Below are 12,459 nucleotides of genomic sequence, written 5' to 3'. Positions count from 1 at the left end.
ATGTTGGGTGTTAATAGTGCGTCCGCTGACATCAATGCCGGGGGTTAATAGAGCGTCCGCTGACACCAATGCTGGGGGTTAATAATGCGTCCGCTGACACCAATGCTGGCAGTTAATAGTGCGTCCGCTGACACCAATGCTGTGGGTTAATAGTGCGTCCGCTGACACCAGTGCTTGGAGTTAATAGTGCGTCCGCTGACACCAATGCTGGGAGTTAATAGTGCGTCCGCTGACACCAATGCTGTGGGTTAATAGTGCGTCCGCTGACACCAATGCTGGGGGTTAATAGTGCGTCCGCTGACACCAATGCTGGAAGTTAATAGTGCTTCCGCTGACACCAATGCTGGGTGTTAATAGTGCGTCCGCTGACACCAATGCTGGGGGTTAATAGTGCATCCCCTGACACCAATGCTGGATGTTAGTGCGTCCGCTGACACCAATGCCAGGAGTTAATAGTGTGTCCACTGACACCAATGCCGGGGTTAATAGTGCGTCCGCTGATACCAATGCCAGGGGTTAATAGTGCGTCCGCTGATACTAATGCTGGGAGTTAATAGTGCGTCCGCTGACACCAATGCCAGGGGTTAATAGTGCGTCCGCTGATACCAATGCGCGTGGTTAATAGTGCGTCCGCTGACACGAATGCTGGGGGTTAATAGTGCGTCCGCTGACACCAATGCTGGGAGTTAATAGTGCGTCCACTGACACCAATGCTGGGAGTTAATAGTGCGTCCGCTGACACCAATGCTGGGGGTTAATAGTGCGTCCACTGACACCAATGCTGGGGGTTAATAATGCGTTCGCTGACACCAATGCTGGGGGTTAATAGTGCGTCCACTGACACCAATGCTGTGGGTTAATAGTGCATCCCCTGACACCAATGCTGGATGTTAATAGTGCGTCCGCTGACACCAATGCTGTGGGTTAATAGTGCATCCCCTGACACCAATGCTAGATGTTAATAGTGCGTCCGCTGACACCAATGCTGTGGGTTAATAGTGCGTCCGCTGACACCAATGCCGGGGGTTAATAGTAGGGCTGCAACTAACGATTATTTTCATAATCGATTAGTTGGCCGATTATTGTTTCGATTAATCGATTAATCGGTTAATAACTTAACTTAAAAAGTGTGGTGTATAATTTAGTTAATATGTAACGTTTTAAAAAAAGGCAATTTATTCTTAAAAATCTCTATGCAGTGGTAAAAATAAATAACCAGCTATATGGTTAGGGAGCAAAATATCTAATCCACTCTGAGAATAACAGACAGAAGAGATATATACTGTATATACTATTAGAGGAGATATACTGTATATACTATTAAAGGGTAAATCTGGTAAATATCAGACTCAGAGATCATTTTTTTTTATTTAAAAACAAACAAACAATGTTGTCCTTAAAAAAAAAAAAAAAAAAAAAATTTAATTTTAAGGATGTTTGTTTGATTTCCTAACCATTAGTGGGGTCAAATCGACGTTCATTTTCAACCACAGTGACGGGAAAATTTGGAAATAGAAAACTTCTTTGTCAAACGCAATTTTCAGACAGTGTATGTGGTTTCGTTCAGAAATTACATTCATTTTAAAAACAGAATATTAAAAACAAGTGAAAATTTCAAACATTCTTTAATTCAGCGAATGTACAAAGATTTTTCGTCTGAATATTCTCGTATGAAAATTGATCCATGTGGCCAGCATAATGCTCGGTACACACCTATGCAGTTTGCTTTTGATCTGTTTCTGCAGTGCTTTTTGCTGTGTGTTTTGATTTTTGCACACGTGATTTTGCTGCAGTTTGCGTTTTGGCTTTTTTTTTTGGTGAATTTGTTGTTGGGCAGGTTAAAAGACACAAATTTCTGAAAAAACGTTTTACATGCTTTTCTGTAGCTTCTCCATTGAAGTATATTGAACCAAAAAAGCACCGGTTTGCGTTAAAGAAAAAGTCCCTGACCCTTTCCAAATACGCAGTGGCTGAAAAACGCATAGATGTGAACGTGTCCCATAGGAAACCATGTAAATGAACTGTAGTGCGTTTCTGCAAAAAGCACCAAAAAACACATAGATGTGAACCAGGTTTAAGACGTTTAGTAACATAATTGGGTTAAACTAAAATTAGCCTTTTTATAGTACAAAAAAAAAGCAGATAATCACTACTGTAAAGGGTTATTTTTTTTACTGTAGAACTGTGAAAGTAATATTTAGAGTAGCGATTATTTGCTCATTTTGTACTATAAAGGGCTCATTGTTTTTTTTTTTTTTTTTACCCCATTATGTTACTGGCCGATTATTCGATTATTAAAATAGTAATCGATTAATTTCATAATCGATTAGTTGTCGATTAATCGATTAGTTGTTTCCGCCCTAGTTAATAGTGTGTCCACTGACACCAATGCCGGGGTTAATAGTGCGTCCGCTGATACTAATGCTGGGAGTTAATAGTGCGTCCGCTGACACCAATGCCAGGGGTTAATAGTGTATCCACTGACACACATGCTGGATGTTAATAGTGCGTTCGCTGACACCAATGCTGGGGGTTAATAGTGCGTCCGCTGACACTAATGCTGGGAGTTAATAGTGCATCCTCTGACACGAATGCTGGGGGTTAATAGTGCGTCCGCTGACACCAATGCTGGGGGTTAATAGTGCATCCGCTGACACCAATGCCGGGGTTAATAGTGCGTCCGCTGCCACGAATGCTGGGGGTTAATAGTGCGTCCGCTGACACCAATGCTGGGGGTTAATAGTGCATCCGCTGACACCAATGTTGGGAGTTAATAGTGCGTCCGCTGACACCAATGCCGGGGGTTAATAATGCGTCCGCTGACACCAATGCCGGGGGTTAATAATGCGTCCCCTGACACCAATGCTGGGGGTTAATAATGCGTCCGCTGACACCAATGCCGGGGGTTAATAATGCGTCCGCTGACACCAATGCCGGGGGTTAATAGTGCGTCCGCTGACACCAATGCTGGGGGTTAATAGTGCGTCAGCTGACACCAATGCTGGGGGTTAATAATGCGTCCGCTGACACCAATGCCAGGGGTTAATAATGCGTCCGCTGACACCAATACTGGAGGTTAATAGTGCCTCCGCTGACACCAATGCTGGGGGTTAATAGTGCGTCCGCTGACACCACTGCCGGAAGTTAATAGTGCGTCCGCTGACACCAGTACTGGGGGTTAATAGTGCGTCCGCTGACACCAGTGCTGGGGGTTAATAGTGCGTCCGCTGACACCAGTGCTGGGGGTTAATAGTGCGTCCGCTGACACCAGTGCTGGGGGTTAATAGTGCATCCGCTGACACCAATGCCGGTCCCAGTCACTCCTCTGACATACACCTGGATGACAAACCCCCAACAAGCATAGCGCCCCCCATTGATTTCAGTGCGTTGCCCTATGCCCCGCAAGCCTGACAAAGTATCTCATGACGCGTTCTGCTTTGTTTTATTTCCTGAGCATTTTGCCACATTTCTTGTATTGGGGTCTCACGTTTTGGGGGGACATTTACAATAAATGGCACTACAAGCGTGAGGCAGTTATTTTTGCATGTTCCGGGATTGCGTGGAAACGTGCATTTCTGTGCGCATTACCGGAACGCGCAGATGTGACCGGAGACTGATATGGTGAAAAGTTGTCACCGCGGCACGCCGTGTTCCACCATATTTCCATTTATATTCCTTTGTTCCCTGTTCCAATTTTTCCTTTTCCCCAAGTATGGGGCATGAGTGATTGTCCGTACAGAGCAGGAGATCTATAAGGGGGAGGGTGGTCAGTAGATCAATAGAGCATATGATTTGAAGCAGGGTGCCAAGACAAGGGGGGGGGGGAAGGGTCACATGACCCAGGCATTATGTTCGGGGGGGCAGGGCACAGGTGATAGGCTCCCTCTCCTAGCACCTCCCCCACATCATTCCGTCATACTCCTTTGCCCCGCCCCTACCTATTCTGCTCCACCCACTCCTCAGTCTGAATTCTCCTACACCGAAAGATTAGATGAGTCTCCTCCCACATAAAGTCCCTGGCTCCGCCTCCTGCACAGGCTGAAAGGTTCATGGAGCCTTCACTAACATGGCGGACCGCCCACAAGTCCTGGTCCATTGAGCAGCAGTCATTGGTTGCTAGAGATGCCGGCATGCCTAGCAACCAATGACTTCACGTGCCTGCTGTGTGCCCTGCAGCACATTTCTCTTGCCAGCTCCCACCTTCTGCCTGCCAGGCTATAGGGAGTTCTCCTACAGGTACACTGAGCTCTGTGATGGGGCAACTGATCTATGGGGGCATTGTGATGAGGAATTAATCTATGGGGACACTGTAATGGGGCAACTGATCTATATATGTACTCTGATGGGTGCAGCTAATCTAAGAGGACATTCTGATGGGGTAACTGATCTATTGGGGCACTCTGATGGGGCAAGTGATTTGTGGGGGTACACGGATGGGGCCAACTGATTTAGGGGGGAATCCGAAATACAAAAATGTACTATGCTTCAGCTGAGCAGTCCTTAGATATGGTGGCTGCATTCGTTTTCTTTTCCCTTTGTCTTTGATCCTGCCAGTAACTTCCTGTCCTAGGGTGACAACACTCATTGTACTGAATCTATGGAGACGTTGTGTTGTCACCGTAGGACAGAAAGTGTGTTTGGACTACAGAATACTCCCCCCCTGTCTATAACATAGTGAGTTGATGTTTTGTAGTCCACATAGAGAACTGGAACTGAAAACAGTCCAGAGACAACGAGAGCAGAAAGTTCTGAGCTCTGTATATTTCCGGCAGGATGAAAAGTGACATTTTTGCACTTGTAGAAGGGATAGAAGAATACGGTATATTCTATTTCTTCATGTAGACTTGTAAAGTTGCTGCCATAGCAGGACTAAAGGTCCTGCTATGAAGCCTTGATTGCTGAGCTCTTCTTGTCCAGGATAGGGACTCTTACGTCTTCCCTTCTTCTTGTCACAGGAAGAATACCTCAGCTCCTTGTTAAGTGAATATCAAGAGAAAGATGAAGTGGAGCAACAAAGAGCGCTGTGTGCCAAAGCCTGCCGAAGATCCTCCAAGGGTAAGTACTAGCAGATAACAGCCCCTGCTTCACCACAGCGACACACTTTATTTTCTATCAAATCTGCTGCTAGAATGAAAATCACCTTGCCTTAAGTGTGGACCCCTGAGCAGAGAAAATATTTTGGCACTTACTGGGCATGGACACGCCGTGGCCTCCCCTTTCCTACCCTCTAACCACCCTATTGGTCTGTGTAGCTTCCTGTCATACATGTACTGCATTATGACCACTAGATGGAGCTGAGGATCATCCTTATTTTCTTATTCCTGCTGGGGGGGATGTCAGTGTCAGGATGGGGGGTGTCGGTGTAATATTCCTGGGGGGACGTCAGGATGGGGGGTGTCGGTGTAATATTCCTGGGGGGTGTCGGTGTAATATTCCTGGGGGGACGTCAGTGTGAGGATGGGGGGTGTCGGTGTAATATTCCTGGGGGGATGTCAGTGTCAGGATGGGGGGTGTCGGTGTAATATTCCTGCTGGGGGGACGTCATTGTCAGGATGGGGGGGTGTCGGTGTAATATTCATGTTGGGGGGGTATGGGTGTAATATTCATGTTGGGGGGTATGGGTGTAATATTCCTGCTGGGGGGGTATGTGTGTAATATTCCTGCTGGGAGGGTGTCGGTGTAATATTCATGTTGGGTGGGTATGGGTGTAATATTCCTGATGGGGGAGTATGGGTGTAATATTCATTTTGGGGGGGTATGGGTGTAATATTAATGTTGGGGCTTGTCGGTGTAATATTCCTGATGGGGGGAGTATGAGTGTAATATTCCTGGTGGGGGGAGTATGGGTGTAATATTCATGTTGGGGGGGTATGGGTGTATTATTTATGTTGGGGGGATGTTTGTGCAGGAAGTTCTTGTCGTATGATGGACACGGCGAGGATTTGGTCACACCTAGGTGTTCTGGATTCCCGAATCGGTGCAAAATGCAGCACACGCTTGCGATCCCCTTACTTTCAATATCATCCCAATCGAGGCGTGATTTTGCCGCAATTGTTGCCTGACGGCCTATGGGAAATAGGCGTCCCGCAATTTTTTTTGTGTGATTTGTCAGGTGACAATATTGTCCCATGATTGGGGTGCCATTGAAAATAACTGGATCACAATCTGGAATCGCAGTAATTCCGCCCGCGATCCGGAAGGCCTAGGTGTGATCGCAGCCTAAGCGTCTTCTATCAGTTGCTGGGTTCACCTTCTATAGATTCTGGGGGAACATTTTCTTCCTCAAACATTCCACACATTCGCTTCATTCTTCATTCCACCCTTGTATAGCGCTTTTCTCTCTGAGGACTCCAAGTATTGGAGAAGGCGTTGGCCGGGAATCGAACCCGGGTCAGCTGCTTGAAAGGCAGCTATGCTCACCACTGCACCACCAACGCAAGGTAGCATGTCTTTGTAGTGTGGGAGGAAACCGGAGTACCCGGAGGAAACCCACGCAAGCACAGGGAGAACATGCAAACTCCATGCAGATAGTGTCCTGGTCAGGATTTGAACCATGGACCCCAGTGCTGCAAGGCTAACCCCTAAGCCTCTGTGCTGCCTGTATGCGGCCTCTGTTCTCCAAGGCCCGCCCCCGCTGAACGGAGTTCATCAATTATGTCCACTCAAAGCGCCTCCAGAAGAAATCCAAACGTATCCTAAACTGCAATCTATGTATATAACACTCCAAAACACACCCAAAGAATACCGGCCTCCAACCTCCCCTTAGCCGGTCCAACACACGCCCGAGGGGGAGTATGGAAGAGGTAGAGAGGGAGGAAAGGAGGGGGGGAGGTTAGGGGTAAGGAAGGGGTGTGGGGGTTCCCCCCAACCCTCACCCCCTTCTTTCTCCAACCTTTCCTCCCCCTCTTTTCCTCCCTCTCTCCCTTTTCCATACTCCCCCTTGTTCTTCAGGTGATTATGTTTTGGCGACGTATTGTCGAACCTTAAAGCTTCTGCAGAAGCTGCAGAAAGGTAAATAGAGGGCTGATGGGAAGACCCTCCGGTTACTGGAGTGGCAGCTCGCACCAGTGTAGGGACCTGTGTTGGTACAGCCGTACCTGGTCCCAGGGAGGCTTCCTCAGACTTTTTGTTGAGTCTTCTTCTAGGAACAGCCAATTGTCTTGTTTGTCCAGCTGCATTGATAGTTGGTGATTCAGAAGTTCCAAAAACGAAAATGGAGGGCTGATGGGAAAACCCTCTGGTTACTGAAGTGGCAGCCACCAGTGTAGGGACCTGTGTTGGTACAGCCATACCTGGTCCCTCAGGAGGGTTCCTTAGAATTTTTGTTGAGTCTTCTTCTGGGAACAGTCATTTATCTTGTTTGTCCATTTACATTCATAGTTGGTGATTCAGAAGCTCCAAAAGGGAAATAGAGGGCTGATGGGAAGGCCCTCTGGATACTGGAGTGGCAGCCGCCACCAGTGTAGGGACCTGTGTTGGTAAAGCCATACCTGGTCCCTGGGAGGGTTCCTTAGACTTTTAGTTGAGTCTGTGATTCAGAAGCTGCTGATGAACGTCACATTCTGCCAGAGTCTCAGTGGTAACGCCACAATCTGCCGGTGTCTTAGTGGGAAAGTTACATTCTGCCCGAGTCTCAACAGAATCGTTGCATGCTGGAGGAGTCTCGATGTGAATGACACGTGGTTGATTTAACATTTTTTCCACCCTTTTGGTTATTTTCTTTCCCAACAGAGCTGCACCCTGCTCATTTAAGTGCAGTCCATCCCTGCTGTAGAGCAAGTGACACATTGAAAAGTCAGTCCAGGTCTCCATGAAGCCAAACCCCTCCTTCCTGCACCAGTTCTTCAGCCACTTGCTAAGCTCCCTAAGCTCCTGTTGCCTCCTTGGTGTGGCTCGAGGTACAGGCAGTATTTCTGAAAATGCTGCCTTGGAGGTCCTTTTCTTCAATATAGCCCCTAAGTCCCTGAAATCATTTTGTAGGGTGCTCCATTTTCTTCTAATGTTGTCATTGGTTCCAATATGTACCATGACAACTGGATCCTCCCCAGCCCCATCCAACAATCCGTCCATCCGATCTGCAATGTCCCGAACTCGTGCGACTGGGAAACAATATACTGTTCGTTGATCACGGTCATTCTGACAGATTGCCCTCTCTGTCCCTCTAATAACAGAGTCCCCTACCACCAGGATCTGCCTATCCTTTTCTTTAGGCTTGCCCTCATCTTCATGGGAGGAGATATTCAAATGGCCGCCCTGGTATTTTGGTGGGTTCTCAACATGAACCTCACATTGTGCTGTAGTCTCAACATGAATGTGACATTCAGGTGGTGTCTCAATGTGAATGTCACATGCTGGTGGAGTATCCGTGTGAATGTCACATGCTGGTGGAGTATCCGTGTGAACGTCACATGCTGGTGGAGGCTCCGTGTGAATGTCACAAGCTGATGGTGTCTCCATGTGAACGTCACATGCTGGTGGCGTCTCCGTGTGAACGTCACATGCTAGTGGAATCTCCATGTGAACATCCCATGCTGGTGAAGCCTTCGTGTAAACGTCACATGCTGATGGTGTCTTCGTGTGAACGTCACATGCTGGTGGTGTCTCCGTGTGAACGTCACATGCTGGTGGTGGATTTAACATTTTTTCCACCCTCTTGGTTATTTTCTTTCCCAACAGAGCTGCACCCTGCTCATTTAAGTGCAGTCCATCCCTGCTGTAGAGCAAGTGACCAATTGAAAAGTCAGTCCAGGTCTCCATGAAGCCAAACCCCTCCTTCCTGCACCAGTTCTTCAGCCACTTGCTAAGCTCTCTAAGCTCCTGTTGCCTCCTTGGTGTGGCTCGAGGTACAGGCAGTATTTCTGAAAATGCTGCCTTGGAGGTTCTTTTCTTCAATATAGCCCCTAAGTCCCTGAAATCATTTTGTAGGGTGCTCCATTTTCTTCTAATGTTGTCATTGGTTCCAATATGTACCATGACAACTGGATCCTCCCCAGCCCCATCCAACAATCCGTCCATCCGATCTGCAATGTCCCGAACTCGTGTGACTGGGAAACAATATACTGTTCGTTGATCGCGGTCATTCTGACAGATTGCCCTCTCTGTCCCTCTAATAACAGAGTCCCCTACCACCAGGATCTGCCTATCCTTTTCTTTAGGCTTGCCCTCATCTTCATAGGAGGAGATATTCAAATGGCTGCCCTGGTATTTTGGTGGGTTCTCAACATGAACCTCACATTGTGCTGTAGTCTCAACATGAATGTGACATTCAGGTGGTGCCTCAATGTGAATGTCACATGCTGGTGGAGTATCTGTGTGAACATCACATGCTGGTGGAGTCTCCGTGTGAACTGCACATGCTGGTGGAGGCTCTGTGTGAACGTCACAAGCTGGTGATGTCTCCGTGTGAACGTCACATGCTGGTGGCGTCTCCGTGTGAACGTCACATGCTAGTGGAATCTCCATGTGAACATCCCATGCTGGTGAAGTCTCCGTGTTAACGTCACATGCTGATGGTGTCTTCGTGTGAATGTCACATGCTGGTGGCGTCTCCATGTGAACGTCACATGCTGGTGGTGGATTTAACATTTTTTCCACCCTTTTGGTTATTTTCTTTCCCAACAGAGCTGCACCCTGCTCATTTAAGTGCAGTCCATCCCTGCTGTAGAGCAAGTGACCAATTGAAAAGTCAGTCCAGGTCTCCATGAAGCCAAACCCCTCCTTCCTGCACCAATTCTTCAGCCACTTGCTAAGCTCCCTAAGCTCCTGTTGCCTCCTTGGTGTGGCTCGAGGTACAGGCAGTATTTCTGAAAATGCTGCCTTGGAGGTCCTTTTCTTCAATATAGCCCCTAAGTCCCTGAAATCATTTTGTAGGGTGCTCCATTTTCTTCTAATGTTGTCATTGGTTCCAATATGTACCATGACAACTGGATCCTCCCCAGCCCCATCCAACAATCCGTCCATCCGATCTGCAATGTCCCGAACTCGTGCGACTGGGAAACAATATACTGTTCGTTGATCGCGGTCATTCTGACAGATTGCCCTCTCTGTCCCTCTAATAACAGAGTCCCCTATCACCAGGATCTGCCTATCCTTTTCTTTAAGCTTGCCCTCATCTTCATGGGAGGAGATATTCAAATGGCTGCCCTGGTATTTTGGTGGGTTCTCAACATGAACCTCACATTGTGCTGTAGTCTCAACATGAATGTGACATTCAGGTGGTGTCTCAATGTGAAGGTCACATGCTGGTGGAGTATCCTTGTGAACGTCACATGCTGGTGGAGTCTCCGTGTGAACGTCACATGCTGGTGGAGTCTCCGTGTGAATGTCACATGCTGGTGGAGTCTCCGTGTGAACGTCACATGCTGGTGGAGTCTCCGTGTGAACGTCACATGCTGGTGGAGTCTCCGTGTGAACGTCACATGCTGGTGGTGTCTCCGTGTGAACGTCACATGCTGGTGGAGTCTCCGTGTGAACGTCACATGCTGGTGGAGTCTCCGTGTGAACGTCACATGCTGGTGGAGTCTCCGTGTGAACGTCACATGCTGGTGGAGTCTCCGTGTGAACGTCACATGCTGGTGGAGTCTCCGTGTGAACGTCACATGCTGGTGGAGTCTCCGTGTGAACGTCACATGCTGGTGGAGGCTCCGTGTGAACGTCACATGCTGGTGGAGTCTCCGTGTGAACGTCACATGCTGGTGGTGTCTCCGTGTGAACGTCACATGCTGGTGGGGACTCCTTGTGAACGTCACATGCTGGGGGAGTCTCAATGTAGCTTTCATATTCTGTCTCGCTCACTGGGGTAGTCCTGCCTTGTGAGCTGTGTCTGCAGTAAATACAGCGTACATCTGCAATAAAAAAAGAATCAGATTTAGCACCTTCATCTACATTATATATATATATATATATATATATATATATATATATATATATATATATATATATATATATATATATATATAACATAAAATTATAGAGAGAAAAGTTCAAAATTCCAGTGCAAGGGACAATAAATAATCCCAACATGATAGGGACACAGGGATGACTAATGGCCTTCATATAAAAATTTTGGTTGCCTGGCAGTTATGCCGACCCACTAAAATGAAAAAGGGGTCTGATTCTTCACTTTTGGGTGCGGTGGAGTAATCTGCAGTGCTTCTGTTTCTTATTATTAAACACCCGTGATGATGAATGCGGACATATTTAATAAATAGCATCCCCCAGGACACCTACAGTGTCCCATCTGATAACAAATAGAGATCATACACCCATCAGCATGACCAACATACACATAAGAAGGGCCTGAAGATCAAACCTACCATGCGTATCCTCAAAACTCACCGTATCTGTCAGAACAAAGACATAGCAGCCACCTCCTGCTCCATGGCCGGGCTCTGTGGCTGGGGCCACCAGTCCCGTCTGGCCTGGTGGCCGCTATGTCTTTGTTCTGACAGATACGGTGAGTTTTGAGGATACGCTTGGTAGGTTTGATCTTCAAGCCCTTCCTATGTGTATGTTGGTCTTGGTGATGGGTGCATGATCTCTATTTGTTATCAGATGGGACACTGTAGGTGGCCTGGGTACCTCTTCTTACATCAGTTTTGGACCCTTTACTAGTGTGCATTAGCTTGATTACATTCTATATACATGGTGAGTTTTATGTTCATGTTGTGTGCTTCTCTGTATAGTGCTGACCCTCATGGATATTCATTAGGGGTGCAACGGATCAAAAAACTGACGGTTCGGATCGTTCCTCGGATCAGGAGTCACGGTTCGGATCAACAAAAAAAAATCTCCCCCACTGTAATATCCACAATCTCCCCCACTGTAATATATTAGCAGGGTATTGCAGAGTATTGCAGGGTATTGACGGGTATATTGGCAGAGTATTGGCAGAGTATTGGCAGAGTATTGGCAGGGTATGGAAGAGTATTGGCAGGGTATGGAAGAGTATTGGCAGGGTATAGCAGGGTATTGGCAGGGTATGGAAGAGTATTGGCAGGGTATGGCAGAGTATTGGCAGGGTATGGCAGAGTATTGGCAGGGTATGGCAGAGTATTGTCAGGGCATTGCAGAGTATTGTCAGGGCATTGCAGAGTATTGGCACTGCTGCCATCCGAACTCTCCCCTACACTGTACAGATCAGTGCACAGAGGGGAGAGAGGAACCGGCGTCATAACATAACGCCGGTTTGTTACAAGTGATCGCTCCATCATATGACGGAGCGATCACGTGGTAAACGGCCGCCGGGTGTACCAAGATGGCCGCCGCTCCAGAGCTAGGCCGAAGCCGCGGCCTTTCCTATGGCCGAGGCCACAGAACGCTCTGCGGATCGCGGGTGTCCCGATCCGCGGAGGTTGATCCGTACGGATCACGGATCAATGACCATCCGTTGCACCCCTAATATTCATTGAACATATTTATGTTGTTATATCTTTTTGATACACATTTACTTTGATAACA

At 47.5% G+C, this 12,459-nt stretch overlaps 1 protein-coding gene and 1 non-coding gene across 3 annotated transcripts in view; one reads left to right on the top strand and one right to left on the bottom strand.

The window, feature by feature from the left end:
- NDEL1 (nudE neurodevelopment protein 1 like 1) overlaps positions 1 to 12,459 on the top strand; it is a 139,696-nt gene that overhangs the window by 7,165 nt on the left and 120,072 nt on the right. For both annotated transcript variants that reach the window (XM_073607001.1, XM_073607002.1), the window contains exon 2: positions 4,956 to 5,055. The gene's annotated coding sequence lies outside the window, so the exon portion shown is untranslated. The remainder of the gene's footprint in view (positions 1 to 4,955; positions 5,056 to 12,459) is intronic.
- On the bottom strand, positions 6,366 to 6,437 carry TRNAE-UUC (transfer RNA glutamic acid (anticodon UUC)). Its single transcript has one exon. It is a non-coding gene; the product is annotated as a tRNA-Glu (tRNA).

This window comes from Aquarana catesbeiana, linkage group LG12 (assembly GCF_042186555.1).
Source record: "Aquarana catesbeiana isolate 2022-GZ linkage group LG12, ASM4218655v1, whole genome shotgun sequence".
In the NCBI taxonomy this organism is placed as follows: Eukaryota; Metazoa; Chordata; class Amphibia; order Anura; family Ranidae; genus Aquarana; species Aquarana catesbeiana.
This window is presented reverse-complemented; position numbering and strand designations above follow the sequence as displayed.